This window comes from Schistocerca piceifrons, chromosome 5 (assembly GCF_021461385.2).
Source record: "Schistocerca piceifrons isolate TAMUIC-IGC-003096 chromosome 5, iqSchPice1.1, whole genome shotgun sequence".
NCBI classification, from domain to species: domain Eukaryota; kingdom Metazoa; phylum Arthropoda; class Insecta; order Orthoptera; family Acrididae; genus Schistocerca; species Schistocerca piceifrons.
This window is the reverse complement of record NC_060142.1, coordinates 496,640,972-496,663,156: the sequence shown is the minus strand read 5'-3', so window position 1 is coordinate 496,663,156 and position 22,185 is coordinate 496,640,972. Positions and strand designations below refer to the sequence as shown.

General features: G+C 40.1%; 1 protein-coding gene across 2 annotated transcripts in view; it reads left to right on the top strand.

Annotated features, from left to right (window-relative positions):
- Positions 1-22,185, top strand: part of LOC124797853 — a 432,230-nt gene that overhangs the window by 274,669 nt on the left and 135,376 nt on the right. The window contains exon 1 of one of the 2 annotated variants that reach the window (XM_047260922.1): positions 2,914-3,050. The exons of the other annotated variant lie outside the window; for it this stretch is intronic. The gene's annotated coding sequence lies outside the window, so the exon portion shown is untranslated. Of the gene's footprint in view, positions 1-2,913; positions 3,051-22,185 lie in introns of those variants that run through there. 2 annotated transcript variants of the gene reach the window in all.

Sequence of the window (22,185 nt, the reverse complement as noted above, 5' to 3'; positions counted from 1 at the left end):
TTTGTTAAAGTTTACCTGTTAGATACAGTACTATAAGCTGACGCTCCATATGTTGAATGCCTTATTAGAATTGTAAGACTGTTGTAGGCTACCGCAGACTGTCACAAGTAAGCGTAGAGTCCGGTAGTTTTCCCGGTAACTTTGGTCAGTTAAGGTCGTAACTGTACTACCCATACGACGGATGTGTTGCATACCTATCTGGCGTTACCTCATAACGACCCCTTTCTTTATATACGCGATCTGTATCTTACTAGATTCCCTTAAAAATCGGAAGCTGTGTACCGCCTAGAAACTGAGTGAGGATATACTGTATAAAGGACCACCTAACGTACAGAACATTTTTATTCTACGTAGTTATCCTTATATCTGTTACTTAAAAGTAATCAGCATTTATAGCGAAGTTGAAACTGTCAATATTTAATATTGGTTTTATTCGAAAATTGATTATTTGTAACGTGAAACAAAGGGATGTTGTAGTAAAAATAAAGAAAACAATGCAGATTTATCATACAGCGCTAGAAAACTAAATTACCTCAACAGAAAGGTAAAGTGCCTGGCAGAGGGTTCACCGAACCACCTTCGCAATAATTCTCTGTTATTTCACTCTCGAATCGCGCGCGGAAAAAAAGAACACCTATAGCTTTCTGTGCGAGCTCTGATTTCTATTATTATATTGTTATGTTCATTTCTCCCTATGTAGGTCGGGTCAACGAAATACTTTCGCATTCGAAAGAGAAAGCTGATGTTTGAAATTTCGTAAGAATATCCTCTAGCAATGAGAAACGCCTTTGTTATAATGCTGTCCATCCCAAAGTATCATGTCCAAGACGCTCTCTACCCTACTTTTCGATAGTACAAAACGTGCTGCCCTTCTCTAAAATTTCCTATCTAGTCTTTAGATTTGTGTAACCGATGTTTAACGGATTCCTTGGAGCACTCATGTCGATGACCTGAAACTTTTCATTATGTGGGGTGAGTTGCCAATTTTATCACCATACAGATATTTTATCTGAATCGTTTTGCAATTGGTTTTGATGTTCTGACGACTTCACTAGACGATAAAGGACAGCATCATCTGCAAACAACCTAAGAGGGCTGCTCAGATTGTCTCCTAAATCTTTTATGTAGATAAGGAGCAACGGGGGGCCTATAATACTACCTTGGGAAAGCCAGAAACCACTTCTGTTTTACTCGATTACTTTCCGTCAGTTACTACGAACTGTGACCGCTCCGACAGGAAATCACGAATCCAGTCGCATAAGTGAAACGATATTCCGTGAGGACGTAATTTGATTGCAAGCCACTTGTGAGGCACGTTGTCAAAAGCCTTCTGGAAATCTAGAAATACGGAATCAATTTGCAATCCTTTCTCGACAGCACTCAACACTTTGTGTGAATAAAGAGCTAGTTGCATTTCACATGAACGATGTGTTCTGAATCTGTGTTGACAATGTATCAATAGACCGTTCTCTTCGAGGTAATTCTTAATGTTCGAACAAAATATATCTTCCAACGTCCTACTGCATATGGATGTTAATGATATGGGCTCGTAATTTAATGGATTACTCCTATTGCTTTTCTTGAATACTGGCGTGACCTGTGCAGCCTTCCAGTTTTTGGGTGTGCATCTTTCGTCGAGCGATCGGTTTTACATGATTGTTAAATATGGAGCTATTGCGTCATCATACTCTGAATGAACCTAATTTGTATGCTATCTGAACCAGAAGATTTGCTTTTCTTCACTTCTCCGAGGATATCTGATTCTATGTTACTGATGTTGTCAGATGTCATAGATTCGAATTCTGGAATATTTACTTCATACTCTTTGGTGAAGGAATTTCGGAAGGATGTGTTTAATAACTCCGTTTTAGCAGCATCGTCTTCGACTGTATTTCCATAGCTATCGCGCAGAGAAGGCATTGATTGTGTCTTGCCGTTAGCATACTTTACATATGACCAGAATCTTTTAGGATTTTCTGCCAGGTGCCGATACATAGTTTCGTTGTGGAAACTATTGTACGCATGTCGCATTGAAGTCTACGCTAAATTTCGAGCTTCTGTAAAAGATCGCCACCCTTGGGTGTTTTCCTTTCGCTTAAATTAGGCTTGCTTTTTTTACTAATAAAATGCAGTTTATTTTCTGTAATGCACACAATGGACAACACTGGTGATGTGCGGTTCTAATTGTGCGCAAAACAAAGAACGAAACAAAGATAAAGACCAAAGGCAAGTCACGAGTTTCCAGTTTCTCTCGTATACATTCATTTACGTTTCTTTCCCTACCAATGCTACCGGCAATCCTAAGTCATTTATGTAGTATACCACAACTACCAAATTGTAGTTTTGGTAGAGCGCAACTATACGCCTTAGCATTTCAGCAAGTATTAAAATTTGATGACACACAGACTGAAATGTCTGCTCAGGTCCGACACACCGCCATCAACAGACAAGTTACTGAACTCGAAAGAACTTCATCTCGTTCGTTGCGGGACCTGTCTTGCTTGAAATGTAACAAATTAGAGAAATAAGTTTGTGAGTTATTGTTATTTTTTGTGAAATTTTGGCGCTGTAAGCAAACGCGAATAGGGAGAGTCATTTATTTCCAGGATCTGTTTGGAAATGGAACTAGACTGGTGAGACATGAACAGTGCAGTTGGTTTGCGGCGTTGGGCGAGGACCACAAGAACAGAATCCACGAGTGAGCCGTCTTCTTTTAGGACCGCGCGGGTCGTTTTCTTTGTCAGCGATCGCGGCAGCACAGTACGGAGGTCGGGCAAAAAAATGCAACGCGTGTGCGTGTGTGGCAGCCGGCGGCGGAGCGGGGGGTGGGGGGCCTAAATTTACCTCCGCCGGCTGCGGCGGCGGCGGCGGCGGTGGTGGCGCCCCTGTTGACTGTTGGCCGCCAGTGGGGCCCTCGCCGCGCCGAGGAACAGCAACAGCAACAGCAGCAGCAGCAGCGGCGTCAGCAGCAGCCGGGCACAGCGCCTCCCGGGCAGCGCCGCGCGCGGCTATTTTCGGCCGGACCGCCGCACGCATCGCCTTACGCACAGGTATGTCCGCGTGCACGCACCGCAGCGGACTCGCCTGGCATCTTCGGCTGTCGGCCGCTGATCGGCATTGCGTCCACCGGCAGCGTGTGCTCTCTGGTTCTGTGAGAATACCGAACACTACGATCGAGAACTGTTACTGTACTGATCGAATTACGTCTTTGGTGGCACGAGTGCCTTGTGTCATTAGGAGTCACCGTCGCACCTACAGTTGACCACAGCAGTGCGTAACAGGCTCTAAATAAATTTTCACGTGGATCAGAGCTTAGCGAAAGCCTTCCGATTTGACACCAACTAGTAGGTTGGGTGTCAATATCGCTGTTTATTCATTCAAGAAGCTTCTCACGATGTCTCGCGATGCAGGGTGTTCTTCTTCCAGACCTTTTAATCACATAAAACGTACAGTATTTAACAGAATTCGAACCCAGCATCCCTCTATCGGTTGACAGTGGTACCAACGACTACCGTAACTTCCGCAGTGACCCGAATATAAGCCGCAACATTAATCTTTGAGGGGGGGAGGAGAAAGAGAAAAACTAAGTATAGGACCATTTATGTCGCATTAACCACTTAGAAAACTGCTCACAATATGGTCACTGTTAACCGCATTTTTTATTTTCTATGTAAGTTACGTAGACATACCGATCTACACCGATATCACAGTTAATTTGGCCACCGCGTATTTGTTTCAGCACAGTCACTATTTTCGTCACGCTGACTTTGTCCTTGCTACTACCATGCAGGGCATTGGACACAAAGCACTGCTTGAACCATACCTTTTGAAAGCTTCTCTATTCGACGTTCTCTTCGCATAACGAACAACTGCTAGTTTTAAGTTTGCATCGTAACAGCGCCTAGTCCCGATGTCTTGCCGATTTTCTTTCCACTTTACTGCTCGTTGGTGAAAACTAAATTTCACTCATTAGTTAAAGAAAAGCTGTGCTTGTTCTGTCGTGTAAAACATGGGAATTGTGAGCATAATAGTAGTCATTATCTATATCAGTTGCAATTAAAGTGCCTATTACAGTAATTGCAGTTTCCACAGTAGAATAATAAAAAAATTCGATGTACAAAAAATAAGTTTTTAGTATAAAATAAAATCGCTTAAAGACGAACACCAGCCAGCCAGCAGTAGTTACACAAGTGCAAAGTTAACGTTAGTGCAGTTTTCAGAATTGAACAATGATAAGAGAGCGAAGTACAAAGATAAGTTCGGTATATAAATAAAAAAGTAAAAAGTTACGACCCAGGGTTCGAACCTGGCCGGTTCTAAAGGAGAATTGACATTCACAGCAACTTATGATTGAAAACTGGGCAACGGCGTCTTTTACACAGATAAGTTCTTAATTCAAAGTAAAAACACAAACAGGCGTCCCTGTTTTCGAACCGAGCTGATACTGTGGGAGGACAAGATCCACTCAACTGATAGGTGGTAAAGTTGGATACCGGCGTCTTTTAAATAGTTCGCGAGCAAATAACACGTACATAAATCAAAACGGTGAAGTAAAGCAATTACATTTGCAGGGAGGGACAGCCCCCAGCGACCAGTTTTTTGTACAAGACCTGCGCGTCCGAGTGCTCAGTACACGCGAGTTTGACGTGGTTCAGATCCGATACCGCCGTTGTGTATGATCTCACTGTCCAGAAGCGATGATTTTCAACCGGTATAGGCGGGCGGGGTAACCCTAGTTTCCCAGCTTCATGCGAATGAGAGAGGTAACGTGACGTCTACTGAGCTTCACCGAGCTGAACCATGGCCGATAAGAGACGTTCAGTTCTATGACCGCCCTTCTAGTGCTGGGATGCATGCCCCGTTCACAATTCCAGTCGTGGTAACCAGCTGGCTTGGCCTCCGAGTTGAAATCCATATACGGGATTAGTGTTGGGCGAAGCTATCCTTCGTAATGCTCCCATTAGCGAGGCGGTCAACTGTTTCATTACGGAGTTGCCACCTCATGCTGAATGATTAATGTACAAATAATAGCTAGCGCTGCTGTGGCGCCATTTCGGAACAGAGAACGAGTGCTACAGTTGAAGTTCCTATGATGCGAAAATACATCGGTATTTGTAGGGTCGTGCAGCTAGGCCGCACCCTAATTTCTCCACGTCCAAATTTTGGAGAAAAAGTGAGACTTACGTTCGGTGCGATACGGTATTTCCCTTCTGGAAATGAAGGTTTCTGTGACTTTTCAGACTTATTATAATCCACCCCTTAGTAATCACTAGCAGACGGCTGTCTTTAATTAACACGAAGCGTTTTGGGAGCACGGAGACATCCTAAGTGCTTTGCTCTTGACTTACATTAGTCAACGAGTTCAAAAATCACCTTCGTCCTTTTACATAGACTGAAGATGTTGGGTATTTTGAAAGTCTGTGAGGCATACACACACGCATATAGCACCATAATCGAGAGGGGCGTAGTTCGAATACTGTTTCAATTTGACAGCTTTAGATTTTTCGTGACATTTGGAAACCATCATAGGCTTCTTGTCTGTCTGTCTTCCTATCTTTAAGTGTGTCTGACTGGCTGAATTACTAATTTCATGCCATGAAAAATCTCAAGAGAGAGGCAAAAAGTATAAATCATTTCATAGAGAGGAAAAATCTAGAGGAAAACAGGACTTGTACAACGGTCTTGAAAACCTAGTGTTGTGAGTTCGATTCTCAGTGAAGAACTCCCTTTACATTTTTTAAAAACAGAATGAAGGCAGTCACACCACGTGAGAGTAGAACCATGAAATTTACGAAAACTGACAGAAGATGCCAGTGAAAGGAGAGACCTAAAGCTAAGAAAAGTCTTTCATGATGTGGAAAAACCTATATTTGTGCTATCATTGTCTGTCATGGCATGTGTTTCCTTCTGTGATAGGTCGTATGTATCATAATTGCTCTTATGTTTTACTATCACAAAAATTGCTAACATCGGACTATAAATCGAAGATTTATTAGTCACTTAATGTTACTTTTTGTTGTGGAAATGCTTCGTGTTTAGCCAAACCGTCAACCTTCGGCGTGGTTGGGTATGCGATGGAAACATATTACTTCCAACAACACCATGCGTAGTAAAACGCACATGTGATGTTCTAATCAATCTTCGAGTGATGTCCGCTTTACCTTTAACTCCTTGTAAATCAGTTCCTCGCAGAAGAGTTTGGATATTGGTGCATATTACATTACTTACGATGTAAATTTTCTTTTTTGAAGGAGGACTTAACAGTCACACCTCCTTCCCAACAGATTATTTCGTTTCGTTTTATATAGATATTTAATCAATTTGTTCTACGCAAAAATCAGTGGATTTTTGTTTCTTCAGTCTCCTTTATCCGCCTGTGCAATAGAACTACACCATTCTAGCTTTTTCTTCAAAAACGTAAGTTAAATTTTAGGTACCAACTTCATTCATCACCGCCTTCATGTCCACAAACACTAATTAACACTGACGTTTCTAAAGGTGATGACGATGAATGTTAAATTACCTAACTACAGCGCTGTCACCATTTTTATTTCCTCATTTCTGTTTGTGTTTGTGCGGATGCTACGCAGAATTTCTTACGTAGTATCAGCGTATTTCCTCATCTCATAGTTTCTTGCACTGTTTCAAGTTGTAATTGACTGAACACTATGATGATGGCATAATACCTTCCCCGTAAATCGATGTCCTATGACCTAGGTAATGGCATTCAACTACTTTCGCAGAATCAAATAGAAAACACCAAAGGCAAAAGTAAATTCTTGCTTCTGGCATGAATTTTGCATTGAAGCAACGAAAACATTAACAGAAATCCACAAAAAAGAATTTTTAATGAATGTACCTAAGGTCTCAACATAGTAGTCGGATAATTTATCATTCACTTGCAGAAGCCTCGAGCTTCATTATCAACTGTTTCTTTTGGGCAAGATGATCAGTAGTAAATCAGGTTTCCTTTCGCAGAAATGAAGTACGGGGAGCTGCCTACGTACCTAAATGAATGGCTGGTACTAAGAATACAGTAGTCCGCTAGTGACATCAACAATCAGGTGAAAGATTCCCAATAAACTGGACGGAAGAAAGGTTCAGCTCCAAATCAGGTTTATTACTAAAAGTACCACGATGAATCGCATTTCTATAGCTTTGACGTCATATTCCTTGAATACTTCTATTTGAGTAATGACTATTTTCTTCATTCCTTCTAGGAATAAATAAGAAAACAGCGCTATACTCAAGTGTAAGTAAGAGATTTTCAGTAATCTGCTACATAGTTCCAATTGATGCCTTAGTGGTATCAGCGAATGAATATAAAGACTGGGGATTGAGTCCCTGCTTCGTACTAAGATGCATTATTTTATTTTTGCAGTAGTTGTGGTTTTACTACTGCTATGTGGATATAACAAATACCGACTTCTATTACTGATCAGAAGAGACAAAACCCTAAAATCTCTAATATTAACGGTCCTTGTAAAGCGCTATTATTTTCAAACCACCTTCCGACGGATACTGGTGTTTACGTCCAATAAAATTTACATTATTCTAAAGTTTTATAGTACCGGTAATGCTAACATTACAGTACAGTCGTATACTCTTAGTTTCCTGTAAAATACAAATCGTAATATGAATCGGTTTTAAGATTGAAGAAATACTCTCTTTCATTTAATACCAGAGTGTCTCTCTGACTGTTTCTTCGTTGTAAGAACTGCAGGCTACTTATGTTTTCCAGTTCTCTATAGACCTTACAGAAGTTCACACGAAGGTCTGTGGTGCACAGTAAAAGAAATTTGCTAACATTCTTAATAAAAGCTGTCTTCTAAAATCTTCGACGGTGTACTCCTCCTCCTCCTCATCATCATCATCATTTAAGACTGATTGTGCCTTTCAGCGTTCAGTCTGGGGCATAGTCCCCCTTATAAAATTCCTCCATGATCCCCTATTCAGTGCTAACATTGGTGCCTCATCTGATGTTAAGCCTATTATTTCAAAATCATTCTTAACCGAATCCAGTTACCTTCTCCTTGATCTACCCCGACTCCTCCTACCCTCTACTGCTGAACCTCGTGAGTCTCTTGGGTAACCTTGCTTCTCCCATGAGTGTAACATGACCCCACCATCTAAGCCTGTTCGCCCTGACTGCTACATCTATAGAGTTCATTCCCAGTTTTTCTTTGATTTCCTCTTTGTGGACACCCTCCTGCCATTGTTCCCATCTACTAGTACCTGCAATCATCCTAGCTACTTTCATATCCGTAACCTCAACCTTATTGATAAGGGAACCTGAATCCACCCAGCTTTCGCTCCCGCACAACAAAGTTGGTCTAAAGATTGAACGGTGCACAGATAACTTGGTCTTGGTACTGACTTCCTTCTTGCAGAAGAGAGTAGATCGTAGCTGAGCGCTCGCTGCATTAGCTTTGCTACACCTCGCTTCCAGTTCTTTCACTATGTTGCCATCCTGTGAGAATATGCATCCTAAATACTTGAAACCGTCCACTTGCTCTAACTTTGTTCCTCCTATTTGGCACTCAAACCGTTTACATCTCTTTCCCACTGACATTACCTTCGTTTTGGAGATGCTAATCTTCATACCACAGTCCTTACATTTCTGATCTAGCTCTGAAATATTACTTTGCAAACTTTCAATCGAATCTGCCATCACAAATAAGCCATCCGCATATGCGAGACTGCTTATTTTGTGTTCACATATCTTAATCCCATCCAACCAGTCTATTGTTTTTTCAACATATGATCCATAAATAAGATGAACAACAGTGGAGACAGGTTGCAGCCTTGTCTTACCCCTGAAATTACTCTGAATCATGAACTCAATTTATCGTCAACTCGTAACTGCTGCCTGACTATCTATGTAAAGACGTTTAATTGCTTGCAAAAGTTTGCCTCCCATTCCATAATCTCGTAGGACAGACAATAACTTCCTCCTAGGAACCCGGTCATATGCCTTTTTAAGATCTATAAAGCATAGATACAATTCACTGTTCCACTCGTAACACTTCTCCATTATTTGCCGTAAGCTAAAGATCTGGTCCTGACAACCTCTAAGAGGCCTAAACCCACACTGATTTTCATCCAATTTGTCCTCAACTAGTACTCGCACTTTCCTTTCAACAATACCAGAGAAGATTTTGCCCACAACGCTGATTAAAGAGATACCTCTGTAGTTGTTACAATCTTTTCCGTTTCCATGTTTAAAGATTGGTGTGATTACGGCTTTCGTCCAGTCTGATGGAACCTGTCCCGACTCCCACGCCATTTCAGTTATCCTGTGTAACCATTTAAGACCTGACATTCCACTGTATTTGATGAGTTCCGACTTAATTTATTCCACCCCAGCCGCTTCATTGCACTGCAACCTATTGACCATTTTCTCCACTTCCTCAAATGTGATCCTATTTCCATCATCATTCCTATCCCATGGTACATCGAAATCTGAAACATTACTGATCGTATTTTCACCTACATTGAGCAACTCTTCAAAATATTCCCTCCATCTGCCCAAGGCATCAACAGGATTCACCAGCAGTTTTCCTGACCTGTCCAGAATGCTTGTCATTTCCTTCTTACCTCCCTTTCGAAGACTGCTAATTACACTCCAGAATGGTTTTCCAGCAGCTGGACCCAAAGTCTCCAACCTGTTTCCAAAGTCTTCCCAAGATTTCTTCTTGGATGCTGCAATTATCTGTTTGGCTTTGTTTCTTTCTTCAACAAAACTTTCTCTGTCTACCTGAGTACTAGTATGTAGCCATTTTTGATATGCCTTCTCTTTCCTTTTACAGGCTGCCTTGACTGTGTCATTCCACCAAGCTGTTTGCTTCATCCTACCTTTATACACTACTGTTCCAAGACATTCTTTAGCCACTTCTAGTACTGTGTCCCTGCACTTCGTCCATTCCTTTTCCAATGATTGTAATTGACTACATTCAACTAACTGGTACCTTTCTGAGATCACTGTTATGTAGTTGTGCCTGATTTCCTTATCCTGAAATTTCTCCACTCTTATCCTCCTACATATGGACCTGACCTCCTGCACTTTCGGCCTCACAGTACCAATTTCACTGCAGATTAAATAGTGATCAGTATCATCAAAGAATCCCCTGAATACGCGTGTGTCCCTCAGAGCCTTCCTGAATTCCTGATCTGTTATTATATAGTCAATGACAGATCTGGTTCCCTTGCCTTCCCAAGTATACCGGTGAATGTTCTTATGTTTAGAAAAGGAGTTTGTGATTACTAAGCCCATACTGGCACAGAAATCCAGGAGTTGTTTCCAGTTCCTGTTGGCCTCCATATCCTCTCCAAATTTACCCATAACCTTTCCATACCCTTCTGTTCGATTTCCAATCCTGGCATTAAAATCACCCATGAGCAGAACACTGTCCTTGTCCTTTACTCTAACAACTGCATCACTGAGAGCGTCATAAAAACTATCCATCTTATCTTGATCTGTCCCTTCACAATGCGAATATACTGACACAATCCTAATTTTCTTGCTAGACACTGTCAAATCTATCCACATTAGTCGTTCGTGTACTTTTATGAAAAATATTGTAAACGTTGGGAGTGTGATCATACCTTTTATAAAATATTTGTGAAGGATCTTTGACGGTGTAATCCGGTCTAAGGCCTTCCAAATAAGTACTTGTTCATGCCTTGGTATGGTTTGTACTTAGGTCTAAAGTGCAGCCGGCCGCTGTGGCCGAGCGTTTCTAGGCGCTTCAGTCCGGAACCGCGCTGTTGCTACTGTCGCAGGTTCGAGGCTTACCTCGGGCATGGATATGTGTGTTGTCCTTAGGTTAGTTAGCTTTAAGTAGTTCTAAGTCTTAGGGGACTGATGACCTCAGATGTTAAGTCCCATAGTGCTTAGAGCCATCTGAACCATTTTTTTTTCTTTTTTTCTAAAGTGCGAAGTTGCACAGAGTTCCAGATCTCACCAACGTATCTTCTGCACTATGAGCTTATCCCAGAGTCTGGCCTTTTAATAACTGGATGATCCGTCAGAAAGTTTGAATGTAAAGTCTAAACCACTTCTAAATCACTCTTACTACTCAGACTTTGAAATCAGTAAGTGTAATAAAGCCTTGTAACAAGATCAAAGCGGTTGCTTTCAAAGAAAACGTGGACTTCAGGGACAAGTTCAAATAGCGGTCCAAAATGTTCAGAGTTTGGAGTAATAATATGGCGATTTTAATGCTTCAGGTGTTCTTCTTGAGTGCAGCTAAATGAAAGTAAGAAAAGCTCTTCTTTGGGAAGTTGTTCAACTCGTGCGTCACGTTGACCTAATGTCGACTGTGTCTTCAAAGCGTTGAACCTTCATATGACTTTCTGCATTTTGTCGTTTTGTTGTAGGGTCACACTGTTAAGACCAAGTTTCGTCATCTGTGATGATACAAAATTGGTAAGGCTTTCGTGACCACTTGTTGACGAACTGCCATCTAATCTTTAGATGAACGTCGTCCGAAGAACCCGAGACAGAAGCCAATATGCAGTTTTCATCTGTGATGATGTTTTCCAGAAAAGAATTATCTGCGTTCCGTATTTCAATCAAGTCGCGGCACGTGTCCGCGTGTCTGTTCAGCAGTTAAGGTGGGGGGGGGGGGGGGGGAACATTTGCACACACTTTTCTCTTTTTCAAAACATCCCGTAGAATGTATCGTAAGTCTGATATTCAGGTGTTGTTCTATTGCGCTTTGTGACACAACCGCGTTGATACACTACGGGAGCACGTTCGCTGTTGAACACTGCCTGCTCACAACCGGCTGGTTGAATGAACGCCAGTTTACAGGTGTTAGTTCAAACTGCCACCGCAGTTACTGCGCTGACGTCGGCCAGGAATAAAATCAGACTCTAAGCTTTTTGGACCGACAGTGTGTGTACTTCAAAGCGATGCAGGTGCATTATTTACGAAAGCAGAAACAGTTCTCTGTGAATATTATTCATTCATAGGTTAAAACATTCTGCATTTATCTAGTTGTGCTGCAATAAAATTCACCAATTTTGCAGCGTCAAGAGGGAAGAAAACGAAGATTAGGTATTAACATACCGACAACGATGAGATCTTTAAAGATGGAGCACAAGATCGGACAGGAGGAGGACAGAGAATAGAATCGGCCTGTCCTTTTCAAAATAACTGTCCGGACGTTTGATTTTAATGATTTTGGGGAAGCACGTAAAAGCTAAATCAGGATGGCCTGACGGACTGATCCTCGGTCCTAACGATTGGGAGGCCAGTGTCTCCCCATGTCTCTTAGTAAGTCGTCACCAATGAATTATTTTAGTTCACTTGTTCTTAGATTCTCTTAGCCTTGTTTTATTGTGCACTTCATGTTTCCACACCGTCGCCTACCTTTACTCGCCCCTGAGCCACTGCACGTTCTTGATATGGCGGACTATCAAATCAACGGCTAATCCCTTTTTATCCTTTCACTATATCTATCGATGACACTGTAATTTCGTCAGAGACAGCAAAGCACTTGGAAGAGCTGTTGAACGGAATGGGCAGCGTCTTCAAAGGAGAACATAAGATGAACATCAACAAAGGCAAAGCAAGGGTAATGGAATGAAAAGTGGTGCTGAGGGAATCAGATTAGGAAACGAGACACTTAAAGTAGTTGATGAGTTATGTTGTTTGGGCAGCAAAATAACTGATGAAGACTGAAGTAGAGAGGATATACAATGTAGACTGGCAATGGCAAGACGGGTTTCTGATGAACAGAAATTTGTTAACATCGAATATAGATTTAAGTGTTAGGTAGTCTTTTCTAAAAGTATTTGCATAGACTGTAGCCATGTATGAAAGTGAAACGCTAACGATAAACTGTTTAGACAAGAAGAGAATAGAAGCTTTTGAAATATGGGGCTGCAGAAGAATGATAAAGATTGGGTGGGTAGCTCACGTAACTAATGAGGAGGTACTGAATAGACTTGGGAAGAAAAGAAAACCGTGGCACAACGTGACTAGAAGAAGGGATCGGTTGATAGGACACATTCTGAGACATCAAAGTATTACCAATTTAGAATTGGTGTGATGTGTTTGTGTGGGGGCGGGAGGGGGGGGGGAACTGTAGAGGCAGGCCAAGAGATGAGTATAGTAAGCATTCTCAGAAGGATGTAAGTTGGTGGTTATTCGGAGATAAAGAGGTTTGCACAGCATAGAATAGCATGGAGAGCTGCATCAAACCACTCTTTGCATTGAAGACCACAACAACATATCGATCTTGCTATGAATCGCCAGTAGCCTTACATTCGATGGACGATTAAATCACACCCATGAATCAGTTATAAGACATCTTGCCTTCATTTACAAAATCTCCTTTATTACTACGCAATAGTAGATGGTTCTTTTTAACAGGTGTTGGCTCCTATTACAAGGAATTTAAGTACTGACTGATGAATACTGTTTTTCCCCATACATATAAATGATCTCTCTGCTGAAGCACATCAAGGAAGAAGTTTCTTTTCTACAGTACACGATTATTATAATCAATTTGAATAGAAAAACAGCAGCAGAGAAAATTCTAAATTCATCCTTCAAAGAATTATTTAGGGTATTTTTTTTTTTGCAAATGGCGTCTCTTAATATTTTTTTTAAATATTTGCTGTCTGTTCCACTCTACATCAATTAGTGCTACATGAAAGACTAGTTTATACCGTAGGGACTCTAAGAACGTTTTGGTTGTATACATTGGCGAAATTTAAAACTAGAAAAGAATGATAAATTGTTATTTACCCAGACTAGATATTTTGCACCTTGTATCATTGCAACTAAGGCGGAGAAACTACTCATAATGTTGACATACTTTGCTTATTTCGTTCAATAATATCCTGAGATAACTTATCTTTGAGAAACGAAAATTTTTGCTACAAAAATTACATGTAAGAATAATATTCGCACGAGAATCTAAAAAAAAAACCGTTTAAGGAGTAAGGTATTTTGACTATAGACTCACGATAAGAAATTTCCTCAGATAATCTGTTGTAAATTATCAACTAGAATGTAGGAAGAATAACAGTTCCCACGTTACAATACTGGGAGAAAGATTACAATACTGGGAGAAAGACTTTCGTCATTATTCTTAATTTAAACTAAGTTTAGTGCACAAATGGACGTATAATGCTGTCTATTTAAGTCTTTAACAGTTTACCTAATTATATAAAACGCCTTGACAGCAAACATAGATTACAAACGAAGTCATGTTATTCCTTCTGGGTTTTTTCTTCCACTCCAAATTAGAATTTCTTCATATAAACTCTTAACTCAATGTAGTGCGTAATTACATCTTTATTTTTCGTTATTAAATTAAATATTTTATACTGATATGTGAGTTAATCGGTTAGCACCTAGCGAGAAGATATGTTTAAAAAAAAATAATTTCATAGTAAGCTGTAAACTGTCTCATCCCGTGTCTCACAGACGCCCGATAAAACATGCAAATGAGTATTTCAGTTTTTATCGTAAAAATACTTGTTGGTTACTATATTAACTACATTGGTTTGCAGACAACAAAATAGTGAGATGAACATGCACTTTCTATGCCCTTGTAGAGCTTTCCATGCATGTTAAAGAATTACTGTCCGTATGAAATCAAACGGGCCCGTTTTACAGTAGGTTATAAACGAATTAGAAATAAATCCCTTGTAAATTTGCATCTTATGATATTCCATTGTGGCTTGCTTGCTCCAAGGATTTCTGGAAATACCATGTTCCAGATCACAACAAAACGCTAAATCCTCGCTAACCCTGAGTGTGCAGTTCTATTTCGCATGAAAAACTGTTAACGACAAATGGGGAAGGGGGAGATGAAAATACAATAATGAATGGCAGAACGTATGTAATCGTGTTGATGCTAATGTCTTTAAGATGCGAAATTACGCTGGAACCTCAGAAAATTACTATGAAGAGGCAAACTGGAGAAAAGGGGGGGATGATGCCGAACATGTTTTTTTAACGTCCAATAATTTTCATTGTCGAATACGAGAGACAAAAAATGGGAAATATACCAAAATGTAGCAGTGGGAAATTTTTGATTGTAGAATCACTGAGTATGAGGAAAGAATAGTAGATGATTTGAACAGCAAATTAGGTTTGTTTTCTCTTAGAATAATCCATTCAAAAATACGAGAAAAAAGGCGAAAAGGAAAGATGTTTCTAGAAGAAGGAGAGCTTTAGGAAAACTTCTTTCAGATTGTAAATCCAGTGTTCGTGTTGGAACTGTATCCCGGTTCTGCGATTTCTGTCTGTCACGTGTTACTACTTTCGTCTCCTGCAATGGCTTTTGTGATTTTTTTTTTTTATGAATTACATCGGGTGAAGAGCGGCTAGCCAATCCTTGCACTGACACATGAGAGAAAGATATATCAATAAATATGCAATATAACAAACTCGACAAACAAGAACACTTATACATTACAGGGAGTGAAAAGCTACGTGTATTATAACAGTAACTGGCTGTGTTGGATCAGTCTTGTGGGACAACTTGGAGAAGAATAGTTCTTGCAGAGTACAGGACACACTTGCTTTGTTAGCTTCGAGGCTCGGTGTAGGAGACAAAATACTAGGCAACGACCATGAACTCGGTTCAGAGAGTGTAACGTGATTCTCGCGAAGTGGTTCAGAAGCACGAAGGGAAAGCGATAGTTTGGACGGGGACCTGAAGCATTTAGTGCCAGTCCGAAGCTATAACTTCCCGCGACGTCGCCTGCTAAAATAGTTTCTAGAAGGCTTGGAGTGCAAAATGAACCGAGGCGTTCTGTTGCCAAGAAACCAAAGAAAATCGTCGCTACTTCACTCTGGTGTTCGGAACGATTCATTTTCTCAGCTATGTTCTTACGCGAGAATTCCATTAATGATCAGCGTTGTTTTATATCTTTCAAGTAAAAAAGAGACGATACCTCAAGATAACGGATTGTTATAATTAAAGTCCAGTTACTCCGGAGGTCCAACGTGGGCTATAATTATAGAATGGCAGCGAAACTTGGTAGATATGCTGATGCGTAAGTGCTGATATAATTTATGCTGAAAAAAATTAGTTCCACTTTTGGTCATTTGGTGCAAATCTGGCGCTGTACAGCATCTCATCGACGCCTCTGGTGAACATATTAAACAATTAGTATAAGTTTGGATTAATAATAAAAGTAATATTTTGCCTTTCTCCCTTGTTTGAGCTTTTCTGCCCATGTCCCATTTCTAATCCATGACATATGAAAACATTTTTTTATGTCTCTCTTGCATTTACAGCGTCAGATTTGCACCTGGTGGCCAAAATTGAACTAATCTTTTTCCGAAGTAAATCGATTCTGCATTAACGCATTAGAATATCTACCAAGTTTCGCTGCCATACCTCAATTACAGCCCACACTGGACCTCTCTCTGAGCAGCTGCACATTAATTACAACCACCTGGTATAACTAAAAAGACATACCGGCGAAAAGCAGGCAATGCGAATGTTTTAAATGGTTCAAATGGCACTTAGCACTATGGGACTTAACTTCTGAGGTCATCAGTCCCCTAGAACTCAGAAGTACTTAAACCTAACTAACGTAAGGACATCACACACATCCATGCCCGAGGCAGGATTCGAGCCTGCGACCATAGCGGTCGCGCGGTTCCTGACTGTAGCGCCTAGAACCGCTCGGCCACCCCGGCCGGCGAATGTTTTACTGGCACTGATACATTAATAACAAAATTTTGTATTCTTAGGTGATATTTAGATAATATGTAAGCGACCGTGACAAAGATGCTAGTGTGCAAGCGCCGAACCTTAAAAACTAAAGCTATCTAACTGGACGACGTGTTTGGTCATAGCAAATGTAGGTAGCGTCATATGAAGAGTCATCGTACAAAGTTACAACTAATCTTTACCCATTAATTCACGATTAATGTTTCACTCAGTATGATGTGATACAAATATACAGGGTGGTCCATTGATAGTGACCGGGCCAAATATCTCACGAAATAAGCATCAAACGAAAAAACTTCAAACAACGAAACTCGTCTAGCTTGAAGGGGGAAACCAGATGGCGCTATGGTTGGCCCGCTAATCGTCGCTCCCATAGGTCAAAAGGATATCAACTGCGTTTTTTAAAAATAGGAACCCCCATTTTTTATTACATATTTGTGTAGTACGTAAAGAAATATGAACGTTTTAGTTGGACCACTACGTGATACATGGCGCTGTAATAGTCACAAACGCTGCCATAGGTCTCAAACGGATATCAACTGCGTTTTTTTTAATAGGAACCCCCCTTTTTATTACATATTCGTGTAGTACGTAAAGAAATATGAATGTTTTAGTTGGACCACTTTTTTCGCTTTGTGAGAGATGGCGCTGTAATAGTCACAAACATATGACTCACAATTTTAGACGAACACTTGGTAACCTTTTATCGATGGCAATCTAAATGGTACAATGTATGCTGACTTCCTACGTAATGTTCTACCGATGTTACTACAAGATGTTTCACTGCATGACAGAATGGCGATGTACTTCCAACATGATGGATATCCGGCACATAGCTCGCGTGCAGTTGAAGCGGTATTGAATAGCATATTTCATGACAGGTGGATTTGTCGTCGCTACGGTCGCAGGTTCGAATCCTGCCTCGGGCATGGGTGTGTGTGATGTCCTTAGGTTAGTTAGGTTTAAGTAGTTCTAAGTTCTAGGGGACTTATGACCTAAGATGTTGAGTCCCATAGTGCTCAGAGCCATTTGAACCATTTGATTTGTCGTCGAAGCACCGTACCATGGCCCACACGTTCACCGGATCTGACGTCCCCGGATTTCTTTCTGTGGGGAAAGTTGAAGGATATTTGCTATCGTGATCCACCGACAACACCTGACAACATGCGTCAGCGCATTGTCAATGCATGTCCGAACGTTACGGAAGGCGAACTACTCGCTGTTGAGAGGAATGTCGTTACACGTATTGCCAAATGCATTGAGGTTGTCGGACATCATTTTGAGCATTTATTGCATTAATATGGTATTTACAGGTAATCACGCTGTAACAGCATGCGTTCTCAGAAATAATAAGTTCACAAAGGTACATGTATCACATTGGAACAACCGAAATAAAATGTTCAAACGAACCTACGTTCTGTATTTTAATTTAAAAAACCTACCTGTTACCAACTGTTCGTCTAAAATTGTGAGCCATATGTTTGTGACTATTACAGCACCATCTATCACAAAGTGAAAAAAGTGGTCCAACTAAAACATTCATATTTCTTTACGTACTACACGAATATGTAATAAAAATGGGGGTTCCTATTTAAAAAAAACGCAGTTGATATCCGTTTGACATATAGCAGCGCCATTTAGCGGGCCAGCCAAAGCGCCATCTGGTTTCCCCCTTCAAGCTAGACAAGTTTCGTACTTTGTAGTTTTTTCGTTTGACGCTTATTTCGTGAGATATTTGGCCCGGTCACGATCAATGGACCACCCTGTATATACTTGTTCTATAAATTAAAGACTTATGTGATATATTGAAATTTAATGTATATCTGTCCGTACAGAGACTAGTTATTATGTACACCATGGTTAGATACCTGCTGTTAACTTCCGCATTATCTCTAAATTCGTACTACACCATAGAAAGTAGGCCATTAGCCACGTTTCCTTGACATTGATGACATGCTCTGTATAAAAATTTTATCCGGTGATATATTAAACAAATGTATTCATCTCTCCAGTCTAATCATTTATGTTAATAAACAGTACTGAAAGTTACAAAGTGCCAGCTGTTTTACAAACAAATTAAATGTGTCTAAATTATCAACAACAATTTAATGTGAGGTTTAAATTACTGACTGCCTTCTGTGACGCAGTTTCAATGCTGAAAGTCAGTTTCCTATAAAACTGATATTATCTCAACTGCGTACTTTTCGTCACTTTCTGTTTCGCGTATCAGTAACATGGTTCGTATTGCGAATATTGTTTCTATCATTTCGTCATGTAACTGATTTTACCTTTTTATTCAATTTTCCACAAGAAACAAGTGCGCCAGATTTCTGTTAGGGACCATTAGTGATGTAAAAGAGTACTCTTTAATTACATATTTCCTATTTTTACAGTTGTTTAATGCGTTACATCATAGAAGTTCGAGATATATAGTGAAACCAAATAGTTGTGAAGCTGATGTACAAGTAACATAAATGTTTTATGCTTTGAGTGTTGATGATGATTATCAGCAATTTAAAGAAGAATGTCTGAATTTAACAACTACAATCACTTGCAAAATATGGACTTTAATAACTTTCTCAGCAACGTGTTCGTTTACAAAGAAACTTTGGATAGTGGCCGCCAATGTGAGCAGGTCGGTTGTAGTAATGAAGGACAGATATAAAAGTGGGCAACGCACATTTTACTCAGTTTCGGCATTTTTTAAAATCTGATATTCGTAAAAGAATAACAGCAATTCATGAAATTTGAAGGTCAACATAAAAGTAATAGTATACTTACAATATTACTTACGCTGTGTCAGATTATCAGAGTCAGAAAATTGGCTATTGACGTAAATAAAGTGGAGTGGAGAAATGATGTGTGTCGGTGGCTATTTTGTGCCACTGTTTAGTTGTCCCGCCTGATTGCCCAGCTAGAAGTCAGCTGAAGCTCGAACTGACGAAAGCATTAGCAGCACCGCCCTAGTACACGAGATTCTAAACTATGCTTGCCAACACGTGAGTGAACTTGAGCTCTGCCGAATGCGAACAGACAGTTTTAGCTATGAGTCATGGGATTTTTTGCACTTCCTGTTCCGTGTTCTCCTACGCGCTGTTCAACCAATTTCTGCTCCCTAGTCAATTTACCATCCCATAGCCTTTGCTATAATATGTAAGATTCTTAGAAGAATACTGGAGAATGATTCCACTAGCAGTCTCTCTCGCTTCCGATGTTACAGAAGGAGGGTATATGTCCCGACGCAACATTGTTAATACAACATCTGAACAGTGTTAAAATGATTTATTACGATACTGAAACAACTTACATGGCTACAATTACTTTGTAAAAATTTAAACTGAAGCCAAAGGACACACAAAAAATTAAAAAATCTTTTCTTTAAGACATAGGACTGTATAAGTCAGCTCAAGTCTAGAAAGCTACTCGCTTCTTTATGTCTTCGCCATGGTTTTTTTTCTGTAGTGATAGACAATGTGTGTGTGTGTGTGTGTGTGTGTGTGTGTGTGTGTGTAGCTTTGAAAGTATTAGTCATAGAAGAAGCTGTGACTACAAGATACACTACCGCGTGATAGCATCGCAGTTTTATTAATCTAAATGTCAAGGCGTTGCATGTCCACCTACGTATTACCTTGTATATTACACTTCTCACAAAAAGTTCATCACATCTCTCTCTCCGCAACTGGGATGAATACCGAAGAATCTTGCAATTCTAATAGTGACAAAGTCTGAACTGAACACGTTTGAAAATAAAATTCACTGTAGCACAAATACATTGTTTGAAAGAAATAGGCAGTGAGGATCCATAGGCAATAATTTGGGCATCTGCGTTTCTGTTTTTTAGAGAGCGTCCGTAAGCAGTATTTATTTATTCTATTTCTGCTAATAATATTTATTTATTTTATTGATTGCTTATTTAGTCTGGCCTGATCAGGGCCTTAAGGCCCTTTCTTACATATAAGCAGGTACGTCACATACAAAAAAAAAATTACATAACGATCACAATAATAATAATTTGCATTATTAATTAAAATAATTGGCACTAATAATAATAATAGTAACACTAATAATGATGATAAAATAATGTAGGAATTAAGAATGATGTTCATTAGTTTAGCACCTTTGAAGCCTTGTTTAATGTGGAAGGGACACTGACAAAGGAGAGGATTGAAAGGAAAGTGACAGTGGCTGCTAGCAAACAAGATCATTTCAATAGATTGTAGACAAGGGGAGGGAAAGGTGATGGGGATGGATGGTTGAAAAGAGTGAGCTACAAAAGAGATAGCTATTTCTTGAAGTTTGAAAGAATCTTAATTTCTCTAATATTTTGAGGTATAAGATTTAGAAAAATGTTCAGAGAATATATCAGTGTTGTGTAGTGGTACAGAGAGGATTTCAATTTGTTCGGAACGAGTATTTCTGCTGTGTTGTTGAGATAGTAGTGTAAGGGTTGAAGATAAATAGGAAGTATTGCAGTGACTGAGAAGACGATGCAGCAAACAAAGGTATCATCATCTCTACGCTTATCGGCACGTAGCCATGATAGTTTTTCGTTGGCAGGAGTGATATAGTCGAAATAGCGTACATCAGAATTGAATAGCACACAAGCATTCACCGCCAGTTCCAGCCGGTGTGAGCTCTCATACGAAAGTCCTTGGAGCATAGAATTACCACAATCGAGGATGGGGAGTGTTAGTGACCCTCCGAATTTCTTTTTAAACTCGAGAGGAAGTATTCTTTTTATATTTCTGTAACGAATATAGTGATGCTGACACGTTCTTACAGAAGGCACACATTTTCAGCTGTCCCCATCGAGGTATATCAACAACACCTGTCGGCAGCTGAGGGTTGCAGTTAATTATCATTTGTTCTAGAGAAGCTGCACAGTCATCAATGGTATCTGTTCTTTCGAGAACAGTTAGTACCTTCACATATATATATATATATATATATATATATATATATATATATATATATTAAAAATATACGTTATTATCGGCAGCAATGGTTCGACGAGGAAATTGATCATTTATATTGTAACATTGTCGTGTCCTGCAGCTGCAGAACGAATTTTCGAGCAATTGGCTTCCTGACCGTGTGAAGGCTTACCATCTACAGAAAAAGTTTTTCCTTTATACCTACCTCATATACTTCAAGGGATTCGATGGTTTGCGTCCTTGTGCGTTGGTCAGGTAGAGATGTAGGCGTGGCGAAATACTCATTTAGCTGTCAATACACATCACGGGTGACCTAAAGTGTTATTACTTGGAGGCTAACCTCTGAATCTGTAAGTATTCATGAATGAAACCATTATTACTGTCACGAAAAGAGAATCCACTTCAATTTGTACCCCTCCTCCACTACGGGATAATGCGTTCAGTTCGAAGGCAGGCGTCGCACGAGTATAGAGTTCTTCCCGACACGTATAGTTTACGTGCTAGCGTAAGCATCTCTCTCTCTCTCTCTCTCTCTCTCTCTC